Here is a 14968-nt window from a genome sequence, read left to right as displayed (position 1 = left end):
ACCATGTCATAAACCTTCCCTCTATCAATTAAACAGCTGTGGTTTTATAGTAGAGATCAAAAGGAAAACATATGCTTTATAGGCAACTTTCCTCAAACATTCATGCAAATTAATATGTATTTTTAAGCACAGTGACCTTCTATTTACAAAATTATTATAACCAGTTATACTGGCCAAACTGACACTATGTTGGCTGTTAACACCAAGAATAGCAGCTCTTTTATATGGGAAGGTTGTACATATAAAACTGGTATGTATGCAGGCAACTCAGGAAACTTAACACCTGCAGCCTGAAAAATGCAATTGTCTGCGTGGGCAGGCGTACGCAGATGCAGCGAGATACGAGATCCCGTGAAAGAGAAAGGGCAAGGTAGCCATCCAGAAAAGAGAGAGATGATTTACTTTGTTTCTATTGCATAGGACCCAGTCAAGCTTAAAATTCACAGAATGGGTGCTCTGGCCAGGAAGGAGGGCTTCATACATGTCTACCTGCGATCATTAACTCAAAGCAGTTGAAAGATGTTTACAATAATCCTTATTATGCTTCCAAAGTAAAGACACAGTTGCCAGTGTTGCTAAAATGCACTGTTTCTAGGATGTCTTTTTTGCCTACAGTACAAAAGTATCAGTAGTAGAGACTATGGGTGTATAGTTCACAAAAGGTGACAATTAGCCCATGGGCCCAATGCCATGATGTTCAGTCATTCAGACACTGGCCTCCACCTTTCCAACCCCCACTGTCCACCTTAAAAACGCTCCATCAAATAAGGCAACTGGTCTACTTGTTCCCTAAAGCAGGGGGCGCAGTACCACCTCCACATGGAGGCCCACATCACACCCCTTGGCTGTAGACCGTCTCTCACTCTTCACACTAGTAGTGACCTTCCAGACCCTCCCTTTTCCTGGAACATTCCCCCCTCGCCCCCCACTGGCCAAAAGCCTTGGAGAGCTCTCCTTTCCTCCAAATGCCTACAGACCTTATTCTTCATACCTCCCTCTCAAAACTGACACAACCTTAGCATCTTCCTTCGATTTGAGATCCCCCCGCCAACCCTCTTCTCTGGCCAGATGATAAAAGTCCATCTGAGGAAGAGATTGTGTCTCAAAGGCTTTGTATCTGCTCCCCACTCCCAGGACACAGCCAATTCTGAATACACGGTCATGTTGATATAACTGATGCTTTGGTTCGATAACAGCCACAAAGGAGAAAGGAAAACTTTCCTTCTGACTGCTGACACATCAAGAAGAAGCAAATATTATAGCTGTTCAAACCAGTTGGCACGCAGAACTCAAGCGGCAGATGTGTTTCTTTGCTCTCTCTGACATGTTCCAACATTACAGAATGCGACTACTGAGAGAGCAAATCAGATACTTCCTACAGGGAAGTAGGGTTTACAAAAGAGTGTCATCACATAAATTCTCAGTTCCTCCAACACTAACCCACTGAAGAAAACAGAGGCATTTTATCTTCCCCCTTCTAGTAAGGCACACATAAACACACATTTGGCAACCTTGTCAAAGTACCAATTCCTCCTTAAAGATCTCCCTCGACGTACATAGGAGAACCACGAACATCTACTGTTTACCTTCTAGTGCCCCTCACTGTCAACGGTAGCACAAGGCAGTTCTTCAAGGCAACTTGTAACTACGAGCACCATCTTATGTATTTGTTTATATGGTTTAAAATCAAACATTGTAAGATGTTTGCCTTCGAGCACACTCCTATCAAGAGTCATTCTCTCTCTTTTTTTAAGTTTTAATATTAATCACCCAGTGCTCATCAAGACAAGTGCCCTCCTTCCCCTTCCTCCATCACCTGTTCCCCCATCCCCCACCTCCCCTCTGGTGACCATCAGTGTGTTCTAAGAGTCATTCTTTCTCTCTCTCTCTCTCTCTCTCTCTCTCACACACACACACACACACACACACACACACACACACACACAGAGTTACTACTATCCTTTGATTAGTGCTAATAGGTTTCTGCTTTTATAAGGTAGGAAAAAACACTACCATTGTTCTCAAAAAGCTATGTCATAAACCAGCTGCCCTACTATGTAATTATATTTATTATAATTGCCATTACAAAGACACAACTTCTTATATATGCCAAGTCAAAACAGATGAATTAGTCACCATTCTCTAGCTTGCGGGTAACAGAAGTGACACTTGAAGCATCCCCAGTAAAAGCAAGGTGGGCACGTGATGGACTGAGCACTGGGAATTATGTAAGACTCATGAATCACTAGCCTCTACCCCTGAAACCAATTAATACATTATATGTTAAGCAACTGAATTTAAACTTGAAAATATATAAATTTTTAAAAATTAAAAAATAGATAAATAAGAGCAAAGTGGAATGTGTTGACTCTACGTAACCCAGCAACAGGAAAAGCCATAGAGGCAGCTGGGTTTTAGGACCAACTCAACATGAACCCCACCAGGACCAGATGGCACCTCTGCTTCTATAGATTGGTTCCATTCTCCCTTCCTGAAATCTGTCTTCTTTCACTGAACTCCCAGCTCTGCCACCAAGAGGGACTATTCCACAGTTGTAATTGTATAGAGTCTCAGGGAAAACTCACCCTGGTCCCATGGGGCCATGCGCCCACCCAGTGGTCAAGGTCTCCTGTTTGGCCAGTCTACACTCGAACTACCTAATTGGATTGGTGGGAAGAGCAGTAAGGTCTCCAGAAGGTGAGTTTACTTCCCCAAAGTAGAAAGGAGGGCTCATTTGCCTGAAAAACATGACTGCCTGTCAAGAAATTCCATTTTATGTCCGAGCAAAAGGTTATCTAAACAGCCCTCAGCCTGGTAATAAATTACATTCTAAAAGTTCACTTCTAAAGTCTGAAGTCAATGAACTCTCACGCAGCACTTGAAATGCATTTCACGAGAGACAAAACATAGACACTGGCTTCTCTGGCCAGCTTTTCAAAGCCTATTTAACTTATGATTGATCTCAAGTATAAGGTTAATAGTTTTTCTAATACTCTACTCAAACCTCATTCTTAACATTGCTCCTATAGGAAAATGTACTGGAAATTCCACCTAGAACGAGCAAAAGACATGCTCAATTTAATTCATTTACTGAGGATCTAGTCACGACTGTGCCTTCTGTTGCACACACATTATTTCCCATTTCATGTGTACACAACACAGCAAGGTGGGTGTTAACAGCTGTACCGAGCCCACTGTTAACTGGGAGTCAAGAAGGTTCTGAGCAGAAGGTCAACTGCTAAGACGCGTAGAGCCAGCTTCAAAGCCATGTACGTTTGATCCCAAAGCTGGGCTATTATGCCTGGTCCCCACAACTACCAGGCAGGCATGGGCTTACAGCTCAGAGGACAGGGCTAGTGTTTCAGACTCTGTGTAAGTAAACACTGAGATTTTCCTGCAAAAAAGGGAAGGGACTACTGGCCAGTCACTGTCAATAACCAGACATTAACTTTCTATAGCCTTCCTTTTTTTTTTTTTTAAGATTTTATTTATTTATGTGAGACAGAAAGAGCATGAGCAGGGGGAGGGGCTGAGCAGGGAGCCTGACGCAGGACTCGATCCCAGGACCCGGAGATCATGACCTGAGCCGAAGGCAGACGTTTAACCGACTGCGCCACCCAGGCACCCCCTCTATATCCTTCCTAACAGAGGATACTTCTCCGTGGTAGAACAAGAGAAACTACTTCTCTGTCTGAGCCCTAAACTGTACTGATGCCTATATTTACCTGAAGAACCTCTGAAAATCAAAGGTCAATAAATAGTGTCTTCAAAATAAAATTATTGTGCCCTGTTGAAAAAAGAGGGCACTATTTATTAAAACGCCCATCTAAGGTTTTAAAAGAAAACTAAAGTTGGAAAAATAACTGTTGTGACTCACTTCTGCCAATATAAACACAATGGATGCTTTTAACAGTGTTTTACACTTCCAAAAAAGCCTTTTTGGTTATATAGTATTTAATACATACAAGAGAATATATTTAATGTATCTGTCAGGAAAAATAATATTAATATCAACAATCATGAACCCGCCACCCAACCTTAAGAGCAGACCCTACCGATACGCCAGGGCAGTTCCCTGACTGTTCTTTCCTGTCTGGGGCTGTACCCCTTTCTTTCTGTCCTTGTTGGACAGAAAAGGGTGAAAGCCCTTGGTCCCCTTGGACTTGAATAGTAAATGAGCCATGTGCCTTTTGAAATCAAAGTGGAGAGGTGGTCAAAAGTAGCAAGACAGAAAATCACTGAATGACTGAGTAGCTAAATCGTGCACTGCCTTAGCCCAGAAACTACTCGTCAGACTAGTCAACTCTCCGAGCTTTTGGTTCCACGCCATGGTCCAAAGCCAGGATGAGTCACTAGGAAACACGAAATCCAGTCAGAGCCCCTGAACACCTGTCGGCTTATTAGACACCGGATCTGAAATATGACAGGTCAACTCCAAATTATTCCAGATTGGCGTACGGTAAATTATTGAGCCCACACAGAGCCTTCTCACATCAGACACCATAAAGGGAAAATGCAAAGGAGCACTCTGACAACAATGACCTCCACTTCATACATCATGGAAAAAAGAACCAATAACTTGGAGGGGGGGTGGGATCAATGAAAACAGTCAAGAATTTACAAAGAGTTTAATTTTGTTGTAATAACATGTTAGGCAATTTATTCTGCGAGGGAAAAATTTTAGATACGTCATCTGTGAAGTTGAACAGTTTACGACACATGTCAAAAGAAAAGACATATGCACTAATCTAGTGGATGAGTTGGTACAAATTGTTTCGCTACGAGACGGGAATAAGAAAATCTAACACTTAGCACAAACTAGACAGTGCAGTAAACACGAGCCGAGGAGGCGGGGAGATGAGCTTGAGTGACGCAGGGCAATGCCACTCCAAGGGCATCATAAGGACGGCACACGACAGAGGGGGCTCACCTCCCGGAGCACAGCCCACCCGTGACCATGTGACACTGGTCTGTGTGTCCCAACCGTGTGCCCCGTTCCATAGCTGCTGGATACACGGTGCTCAGGCACGCCGAGCTCGAAGAGTCCTGAGCCTGGAGCCAGGGCTTGGATTATTTGAAACCTCTAGACATCCAGACCTTGACATGGGACATATGCTACGAGTGTTTGAAGAAATAAAATGAGGGGTGCCTGGGTGGCTCAGTTGGTTAAGCGACTGCCTTCGGCTCGGGTCATGATCCTGGAGTCCCGGGATCGAGTCCCGTGTCGGGCTCCCTGCTCGGCGGGGAGTCTGCTTCTCCCTCTGACCCTCTTCCCTCTCGTGCTGTCTATCTCTCATTCTCTCTCTCTCAAATAAATAAATAAAATCTTAAAAAAAAAAGAAACAAAACGAAGTGGGACATGTGGGTGGCTCAGCTGGTTAAGCATCTGCCTTGGGCTCAGGTCATGATCCTGGGGTGCTGCGGTATCGAAGACAACCAACATTTTGGAGGCCAACAACAGAGAAAGGACTTACTATTCCTGGTTCCTGTTTGGTTCCTTGGAGGTGAGCTGTGGCTGGCCTGCATGTATTCCTCACGGGGACCAGAGAAGGAGCTCCCCTGACTGGGACATGCGGTCTCATGGCAGGGACAAGAGAGACAAGGCGGACCAAGGCCTGATGTAAAGCTTCTGCTGGGAAATGGCATGTGTCGTCACCGTTCACACTGTTTTGGCCAAAGTTAAGTCCTATGGCCAAGAAAGCCCCTGGGGCCAACCCTCACTGGGGTGGGAAAGTGAGATGGAGGGCGGGTAGGAAGGAACAGTGTTTTGACACTGTTTTGACAACAGTGTGATCTACCACAAAGGGAAGAGAAAATGGCTGAGGAAGTGTTTTCTTCCCTGCAGTGAAGATGAAAGAAGCCATCCTAGGACAGAAAGCAGTTCCTCCGCATCACCTTCCAGGTCTTACGATGGCCTCACGACCCTCCCAGCGAAGTCCCCAGACCTGCCCAAGGCCCTAGCAGCCCCTGAACTCCAACTCCAAGTCCGGTGTCGCCTCCCCAAAGCCAGCCTGGGAGGCCTCCGTTTCACCTGCAAAATAGAGATAATCCTGCACTCTTCCTGAGGAAGTTTTTGAGAAATTAGGTAAAACAATGCATTTAAAACATACGAGCACATCAAAGCTCTAGGAAATAGAAGACAGTATTATTATTAAATTATGATACTTGTCTCCTAATCCATATCTTTCCCAAACTGTCTTTACATTTTATTCACAGTTTGTTTATAAGTGTATGAAATATATAAATTAATGATGTTTCCTTTACTTTTCAAAACCACAGTCTCCTCTAATCTTACAGTCTTTTCTATTCATAGATACTCTCTTCCTGACTTCCATTAATTATTCACTCCCCAGTCTGTTGGTTTCTTAAGGCTCTCAAGGCATTCTGGAAAGCAGAACTATTAATTATCTATTATCTATAACTAATACCTAATTATCTATTATCTATAACAATTAATTAATTACTTCTTCCCCAGACGAGGGAACTTAAGGAAAACTGAAGATACTCAGACTCTTCATTTGAACTAGGCTACAGATCCCCGTCTGCCTCCCAAGTGAGAATGAGTAAAGGGCTTGGCATGGGAGAGCCCCATCTTCCACCGACAGCCCCAATCAGTGCTACTTCTCCTTTCTTAGCATTCTGCTCAACTACAATTCACCCTTTCCCCAGACTGACATCTTCCTTTCCCACCTCTGCCTCTTTGCTCACACTCTTTCTTCTAGCTAGAATGTGCCCTCAGCACTGCCCCAACTCTGCTCAAAGATCCTGCCCACAGAACTGGGGAGGTGCACCACAATGCATGCACAAAGAGGTTCACCATAGTGTGCTTTCTGGAAGGAGAAGTTGAGCACAACCAAAATGCCCACTCTGGGGACCTGGTTCAATACATTACAGACCACGGAACACGTGAAATGCTGTGTAACAGTAACAAATGGGATGTCGCTGTGTATTCATTAATGTGGCATGGTTTCAGTATACTGTCAACCAAATTAGGTATCAAAACAATATTTATAACAAATAATCCATTTTAGGAAGAAAAAAGTACATATCTCATTCAGGCTTAGAAAGAGTATGGCAAAATACAAAACAAACAAACAAACAAACAAACGCCAAACAAGGTTAATAATGGTATCTCTAGGTAGTGAAAATGTTGATGAATTTACATTTTTAAAGTTCTTTCCAATTCGCATGGATGACTTTTATAACTTTTAAAATAGGTATTTTAATTAAAAGGCATTAATTATTAAATACCCACTACAAACATCATCTGCTCCTGAAAGTCTCTTTGACCTCACCACTCCTGCCACACAGGTAATTTCTCTCTCCTGGTGGTTTCCAGAATACTTACTATATCTCTTATGACATCAACCACATCTGTTTTGAAATCACGGCTTTCTATGTTCGGACCTGATCAGTTCCTGATGTGGAATGAGCCTGTCTTATTTGCACTGGAATTTACCCTCGTAACCCACGACTCACACTCCTGAGTGTGCTGATGGCACGCCATCCATGGCTCTAACATTTGCACGTCTGAGGACCAGACACCTGACAGCTTTCTGATCAAACACTCGTCTACACTGGGGATGTCCGGAAACAGCAGCAGGGGCCTCCTGGGGAGAGAAATCATAAATCAGAATATTTTATGTGTGGTGAGGTTGTTCTGTTGCTTATTTCTCCCAAGTCTGCTTTCACTGTGACCAAAGACACCCTTATTTATCTTGATTGAGACACGGGTCAATATTTCTTAATCCAGAGGTAAGTGTCTCAGATTTCCATCCATCCGTTTCAGCGTGAAAGGGACAAGAACTGCTTTTGCAATAATCCAAGTCTGTCCTTGACTCCGTAGGAACTATAAATATCTATTGTTTTAGGAGGAAATAAATGTCTTAAGATTATGTAAGTCTGCTTCAGGGAATCAACATCAACGAATGTTTTGAAATATCCAAGGCGTTTTTTTTTTTTTTAGGTTCAATAAAGAATGTGTTTTGAGAGCGAGGTGGATGAGATTTAAAATAAAAACAACCCCCACAATCTTAGCTGTCACTTAGCAATTTCAGGCTCCAATTGTTCCCTTGGAAAGGGCAAGCCAGCACGCAGAGGAAACACTGGGCCATCTGACCCAGCGTCCATTCTGCCCTCCATTCCACTCCCCAGGATTTTCATCAAGCCAGCGTGAACTTGGAACTGCCCAGGTATTGTCCTGTTTTGTTTCTCTCCCTCTCTCTCTCTAGAAACAAGTCACGTTCATTAAAACTTAATTTCCAAACAAAAGCAAAGCTACACGCCACGGTGCGTGGTCCCCGGAGTGTCCCTACCGGACGACTCAGGTTCAGGGAGCACAGCGAAGCGACAGCAGAAACTCGGAAGGGCGTGAGGCCAGGGGGACCGTGGCAGCCACAGAGCCGGGTTAACACGCCTAAGAAAAGAGGTGGATGCTGGAAACTGGCCTCAGGGCCTCTCCTCTGTTCCAGAAGCCAGGTGAGCATGGCAACATGAGCTACGGAGCACAGATTCAAAAGCAGACCTTGCTTGGACCAATGCAACCAAACTCACACCCCCAGGGCCAAGACAGATAATGGAAGAGATGCTCAGAGATGCCTTCGCCACAGGGAACCTACAGCAGGGCTGTCCTACCAGCCCTGGGCCTGACCCTCAGACTCTCGGGGTTTCCGGCAAGCCCGTTCCACACAGCCATCGTTCAAAGTGACGTTACAGAAACGTACGACTGAAGTCAATGAGACTAAAAACAAAGGTAATAAAAGGCGAACTCACCACTACCTGTGTTACTACGGTTTAGGCTCTTGGTGTTCCTTGCACTCCCTACCGCGTGCGCACGTGTGTGTGTGTGTGTGTGTGTGTGTGTGCGTGTGCGCGCGCGTGCGTGTGCGTGCGTGTGTCTGGTATTAAAGGGTGCGCCTGCCCAGCGCTCCTCAGCTCAGCTTGCACTGACCTTGCTGGGAGGGGAAATGAGCCGCGCAGGGAGCATTTACACCACGGAAATCAGCAAGCACTACAGTCCTCCGTCTGTCCTCCCTCCAGTTCTCCTTCCACACCCCCTTTCGTCCCTCCTCCCCCCTGCCCCCAACCTCCCTCCCGTTTCCCCTCCCATCCCTCTCCATCCTCCCTCTGGTCCTCCCTCCTGCCCCCCCCTCCCCAGCCGGCCAACTCTTAACCTTTGTCTGCACATCATTGCCCACAACAGTGACCCCCATGGCCCGACAGAAGCTAAGGAGGTGGAGCTGGTCAGTCAGAGTCAAATATGGGCTTGTAAACTGTACATCATGATATAAATAAAAGGAAGGAAAGCAACGACAGGTGACCCACAAGCCACACTGGGTTGGGGGCACCCACCTCCCACGCAGTCAAAAATCCGCATGTAACTCTGGACTCTCCAGAAACTTAACTACTGATCGCCTACTGATGACATCAAGAGTCGATGAACACAGATATCGTATGCCTCTACGTATTACATACTGTATTTTTACAACAAGGTAAGCTGGAGAAAATGTTACAGAGGAAATCCCAAGGAAGAGAAAATCCATTTAAAGTACCGTAAAAATAAAAAAATCCACGTACAAGTGGACCTGGGTGTTCAAACCCGGGCTGCTGAAGGGCCAGCCATACTTCTATTGTGGCCCCATAAGGCACCAGTCAGAGCACAGAGTACTACCCACAGTCTTTCCTCTCATGAGAGGGATGATCGAGTCCACTATACAGAGGTTGAGGGGCTGAATAACTACTATAAAAGCACAAAGGCCTACATCAAATAAATAAATAAATAAATAAATAAATAAATAAATAAATAAAATAGGAAAAAAAATTTAAAAAAGCACAAAGGCAAGAGTCAGGTTGGGGAATGTCTGACTCAGAAATATACAATCTTTTCATTCGGCAACCTCACGCCCTAACATTGTCACCATCATAATGAAACGAGAAGCAACCACATTTAACTGTCGGATCATCAGCAACCAGTAGTGGCTTCCGAAGTGTAAAAGACAAGGTAGATACTCAAAGAGGGATTGGGGAGGGAGCAGACAGAGAGCTCAATTTTATTCATATTCACCCAGTGTACTCACAGGGACTTCCCAAAACGTGTGCACCCAAGGTCAGTAAGCCGTGGTGCTCACTGAACCAGTGGGAACAGGAATGTCTGTATTTGAGAAGGGCTATTCCAAAGTTAAAAGGAATCCTCCTTTAATCCATTAAATACTTTTGCTCTGTCTGCCCAACTGCTACACCCAACTAAAAAGGACACGCCTACAGAGGTAATTGCGCAAATGTTAGCAACAATTTTTTGAAGTGTTGGAATATTTATTTTTTAAACATTTTCTCCGTCAGACTTTTAAGCTGTTTGACTGAGCTACTCATTTACCATGGTTTCTCAGAGAGTGTTCACTGGTAATTGAAAGAGTTCCAAAGGACTAACAAAATCTCACTTACTGATTATTTAAAACAATTCTTGTCATCTTGGCTTCCTAGAAGTTACCAGCTTCTCCCATTGCTCCAGCACATTTCCATCACCTGCCACGAGGAGAAGGAGTCCGATTAGTCACAGGGCTCAGAAAGACCATTTCTGGATTTCTACATTCGTCTTTTCCTTTCTTCAAACCAAAACAGAGAGAAAAATAGTCATCCCTTCCTTTCTCTTCAAAACCAAAAAGGAAGGACAGAGTAACAGCAGAGAACACCCTAAGAGAGAAAAAGATTTCAAAAGCGGTATTTCAACAGCTGGGATTTGGGGTGGAGAGCCTCCTCCTCCCCCCTTCCCTGCCCCCCCCCCACACACACACAATGCCCTGCCTTATGCTTTTGGGAAGAGATTTTAGTCTGTTTCCTGAGAGGAAGCAGTATCAGACTAAGCCAGTTTTCTCTCTCCCTGCCCCAGCCCCTCCTTAAACTCTTCTGGAAGGTGAGTGACAGATTTGCCTGGCAGTGTGTGAAGAAGCACTAACTAAGGGCTCAGCCATGCCGAGCACTGAGCGGCGCAGCCTGGGGCTCCCTCCAGCTCTCCAAAAGCCCGGCTGATACTGGAGATCTAGGAGGCTGCTGGAGTCAAACACACATTTTAGTTTCAGACATGGTTGTGAGGTCTCCAGTCCTGCTTTACCAATAATTAACTGACCATCCATGTTGGTTCCCATTTGATCCTTGCTCTATTTCCCATGTTGTTTAAAACTTACAGAACAGGAAAGATCAATCATTAGGGAACCCAAACCACCAACATCAACAGAAGGACACCACACAGGCAAAACCTTGGTTCAAAGTCCTACCACTCACTAGCCATGCAACCTTGGCAAAGTCCATTCGTCTCTTCCCAGCCTCAATTTCTACTTTTCTGAAAGAGGATCGGATGCTCCCCACTATACTGTGTGGTTCAGAGGATTAAATAAGATGAAAGATAAAATCTGCCGAGTCAAGCATGCTTTGACCCAACAAGGGTATTATCCCAGAACCAGGGACACCCATGCTCAACGATCAGACTTGCTAACTTGTCCACATATCCAGTCTGAATATTGGAGATTCATAATTCACAGAGTAATGTTATATGCCCAGCAAAGGGCCTTCCTTGTTCCCAGAGCAAGGCATTCTGAACCATGCTTTACTTGGGTTTTTCAATTTCATAACATTTTAGGGTCCACAACCTAGGGACAAGAAGTTCTGCTTTCTTTCATTTCACAGAAGAACCCCAAATGAAAACACCCCACTTCCACCAGATACAATGCAACTATTACTCATTTTATGGGAAGAATATATGGCTCCAAGTGGATCAGACTTACAAGATAGGCACCTGCTACTCTTCCTCACCCGAAGCCTCAGTGTTGTCATCCCGAGAGAGGAGAATCACATTAATTATAAAAAGAGACACTGTCACCTCAGTTATAGAATAGACGGAAGCCTCAGGTTTTCCAAACCTGTAGGGTGCGTGTGTGCATGTGTGTGGGGTGGGGGTGAGAGTCAGGGGGCCACAGAGAAAGGAGAGAATGGAACAAATGCACATAAATCCAGAAAGCCTCCTACTAACAAGGAAAGAACTTACCAACATCAATAAGAGTTAGCAGGGAAGGACTCAAGTCAGGGACTTAAGAGATCATACCCAACACCGAGAGGAAGGAGCCCTGTGCTCACCGGCTAGCAAGAGCCCTCTAGGCTGGTCACTTGGCGTGGAAGACTTTCAAAAAACCATGAACAGTGGAGGAGGTTTGACTCGGGCTGGACAGACAGGCTTGAACTACACCTCTGCTATGGACCCGCGGAGTGGTGTTTGTCCGTTACTGAATCCTTCCAAAACTCAGTTTCCAGGCCTGGAAGAGAAGGACAGTGACACGCAGTGTGGAGAGAAGTTATGCAGATTAGAGAGAACACACACACAGTGCCCACCACAGAACACGTCTGCAAGACATAACGGCCATTGCTGGGTCTACTAATGCAAGTATGGGAGTCCGTTAAATTCGTGGCCACAACTGCAATTCTGGTCTACAGTCCACTGAATTCAGCCTCTTTCCCTATGTGAACATTGGGGAGAGGTCAAATCAGACTTCTGACGAGAACATCAAACTTTCCCAAGTTGTTCTGAGCAGAGTGTCCAATAAAAACGCCTGTCCTGGCGGATGACCTTTACTAACGTGCACGCAGAAACCTCTAACTGTGCACTTGTGACCATTCTGGACAGCAGCTCTGTGTTTCCTTTGTTGATGATTAATTCTTGAAAGAGGGAATGAATCATTTCCATCAGGGCTAATTCTTCTGGTGTGCAATGCCAAGTACTCAGCGGGCATCTGTGGGGAAGAACAGCCACACTGAGAATAGCAGACAGCCTATCACCACGGCTAGATTCACATCCCAGCCTCATCAACAAGAGCACAGAATTGTCAGCGAGGCTTTCAAGAAAAAAAAAAAAAAAAGACCCACAAGAAAGGCAACAGCAACTCTTATTTTTTTTATAGATTTCATTTATTCATTTGAGAGAGAGAGAGAGAGAGAGAGAGCACAAGCAGGGGGAGAGACAGAGGCAAAGGCAGAGGGAGAAGCAGGCTCCCTGAGGAGCAAGGAGCCCAACTTGGGGCTCGATCCCAGGACCCTGAGATCATGACCTGAGCCGAAGGCAGACACTTAACCGACTGAGCCACCCAGGTGCCCCAGCAACAGCAACTTTTAAACAGAACTTTCTATCTGAATAAAAGTGCTCCTTGCCCCCTCCTACATCATCTTCTTTGGGACTCACTCCGATGATGCTGACTGCTCAAAACAGGCTGACCACTCTTTTGCCTTCAAAACCCAATGCCCACGAGAAAAATCTGTTTCATTATGGCTTAGTCCTGATCTTTTTTTTTTTAAGATTTTATTTATTTATTTATTTGAGAGAGAGTGAGAGAGAGAGAAAGAGTGAGAAACAGCATGAGAGGAGAGAGGGTCAGAGGGGAAAGCAGGCTCCCCACTGAGCCAGTAGCCCGATGTGGGACTCGATCCCAGAACTCTGGGATCGTGACCTCAGCCAAAGGCAGTCGCCTAACCAACTGAGCCACCCAAGAGCCCCAGTCCTGATCTTTTTAACAAGACCCAAGTTCTTTGCTTTAGTGGAAAATATTTTAATAGGTTCGCAGAATCAAGTTCCTCCTCAAAGTTGGTAATTTGCCACCATTATGGCTATTCAAAAGAATAAACGACTTTAACAAGTGGCATGAATGAACTATCCACCTGGCAGCAGGCACTGTGCCAAATGCTGGGGGCGGGGAAGGGGTTATACGGTGGTGGGTGTGAAGTGCATTTACAAGAATGCAGTGTGGTGGTAACATCACCAGAACACAAGCAATGAACTTAGCTGATGCGCTTAAAGAGAAGGATCTGCATGTGGAAGTCCTGGCTGAGACTGCTAACAGCCCAGAACTTCTTGATCATGCTGCTTATACAATGTTAACATTCCACAAGAGTCACACAAAAACCTGCCCGAAAGGAACACACTCTGCGCTGTTTTGTTTTTTTAAGATGTATTTATTCAATTGAGAGAGAGAGGGCACACACGAGCAGAGGGAGAGGGAGAGAAAGTCCCAAGCGGGACTCCCCGCTGACCGGGGAACCTGACCCCGGGGCTCCAACTCGTGACCTGAGCCCATGACCTGAGCCAAACCAAGAGTCAGTCGCTTAACTGACAGAGCCACCCGGCACCTCCACACTCCTGTTCGGAATGGACACTGTGTCCTCTAGGGCAAGGCCACGCCTGCTCCCCGAAGAGGAAGGGTCTGGCGGGCAGGCAAACTGAGAGCATGTGGGTGCCAAGACGTCCGCGGACGGCACTTGCACGAAGGCTGTGGAAGCGGAGAAAGGCTCTCGTGCCCTACGCTGTGTCATTTCGGACAATTAGACTCTTGTCTCCCAAGGAGCTAGTGTACTTCGAGGGGTCTGAGCCTCCTCAACGAGAGACAGTGCCCCACGGTCATTAAGAGCACATGCTCTGCAGTCGCACAGAACAACGCTCCCCGTCTGCCCGGAAGGCCTCGAGCATGGTGTTTAATTCCGCCAGCCTAGGGGTTTCTTCACCGAGAGAACGGGACTCCTAGCAGTCCCACAGCCCAGTGTCGTGATCAGGCTGAAAGACAACACGCCTGCAAACAGTTTCGTAAAGCTCATGGCAAACAAAAGACGCACGCGATCCTCATCCTGAGGAGGCAAAGCAGGGGCCTGGGCAATGTCACCGAAAAAGGGAGGTGTTCTCGTAAGCTCAAATAGGTTCCCACCACTTTACTAGGAGGCCAGAAAAACGCTTAAAGAAACGTTTCATTTCACAATGAGGCACAAAGTGCTCCTGTGATCCATGCATATCCATCTTGGGAGCAAAGTGAGGGCAGCAGCCACGATCAGAGGTTTGCTGGCCAGTGGAAAACTCAGAAATGTTAATACTTGTCACAAAGAAACAAAACGGAATCATGCACTGGAGACTGCTCGGCTAATAAACGGCAGGGATGGGATTCAA

At 45.7% G+C, this 14968-nt stretch overlaps 1 protein-coding gene across 9 annotated transcripts in view; it reads right to left on the bottom strand.

Annotated features, from left to right (window-relative positions):
• SGMS1 (sphingomyelin synthase 1) overlaps nt 1-14968 on the bottom strand; it is a 266257-nt gene that overhangs the window by 99759 nt on the left and 151530 nt on the right. For 6 of the 9 annotated variants that reach the window (XM_028104479.2, XM_028104476.2, XM_028104481.2 and 3 more), the window contains 2 exons: nt 12127-12776; nt 10441-10521 (listed from right to left, as the gene is read on the bottom strand). The gene's annotated coding sequence lies outside the window, so the exon portion shown is untranslated. The remainder of the gene's footprint in view (nt 1-10440; nt 10522-12126; nt 12777-14968) is intronic. The other 3 variants (XM_028104478.2, XM_028104480.2, XM_028104477.2) reach the window with 2 other exon arrangements.

This window comes from Eumetopias jubatus, unplaced genomic scaffold, assembly GCF_037043125.1.
Source record: "Eumetopias jubatus isolate StellerSeaLion01/CBP00866 unplaced genomic scaffold, mEumJub1_p1.0 scaffold_17, whole genome shotgun sequence".
NCBI classification, from domain to species: domain Eukaryota; kingdom Metazoa; phylum Chordata; class Mammalia; order Carnivora; family Otariidae; genus Eumetopias; species Eumetopias jubatus.
This window is presented reverse-complemented; position numbering and strand designations above follow the sequence as displayed.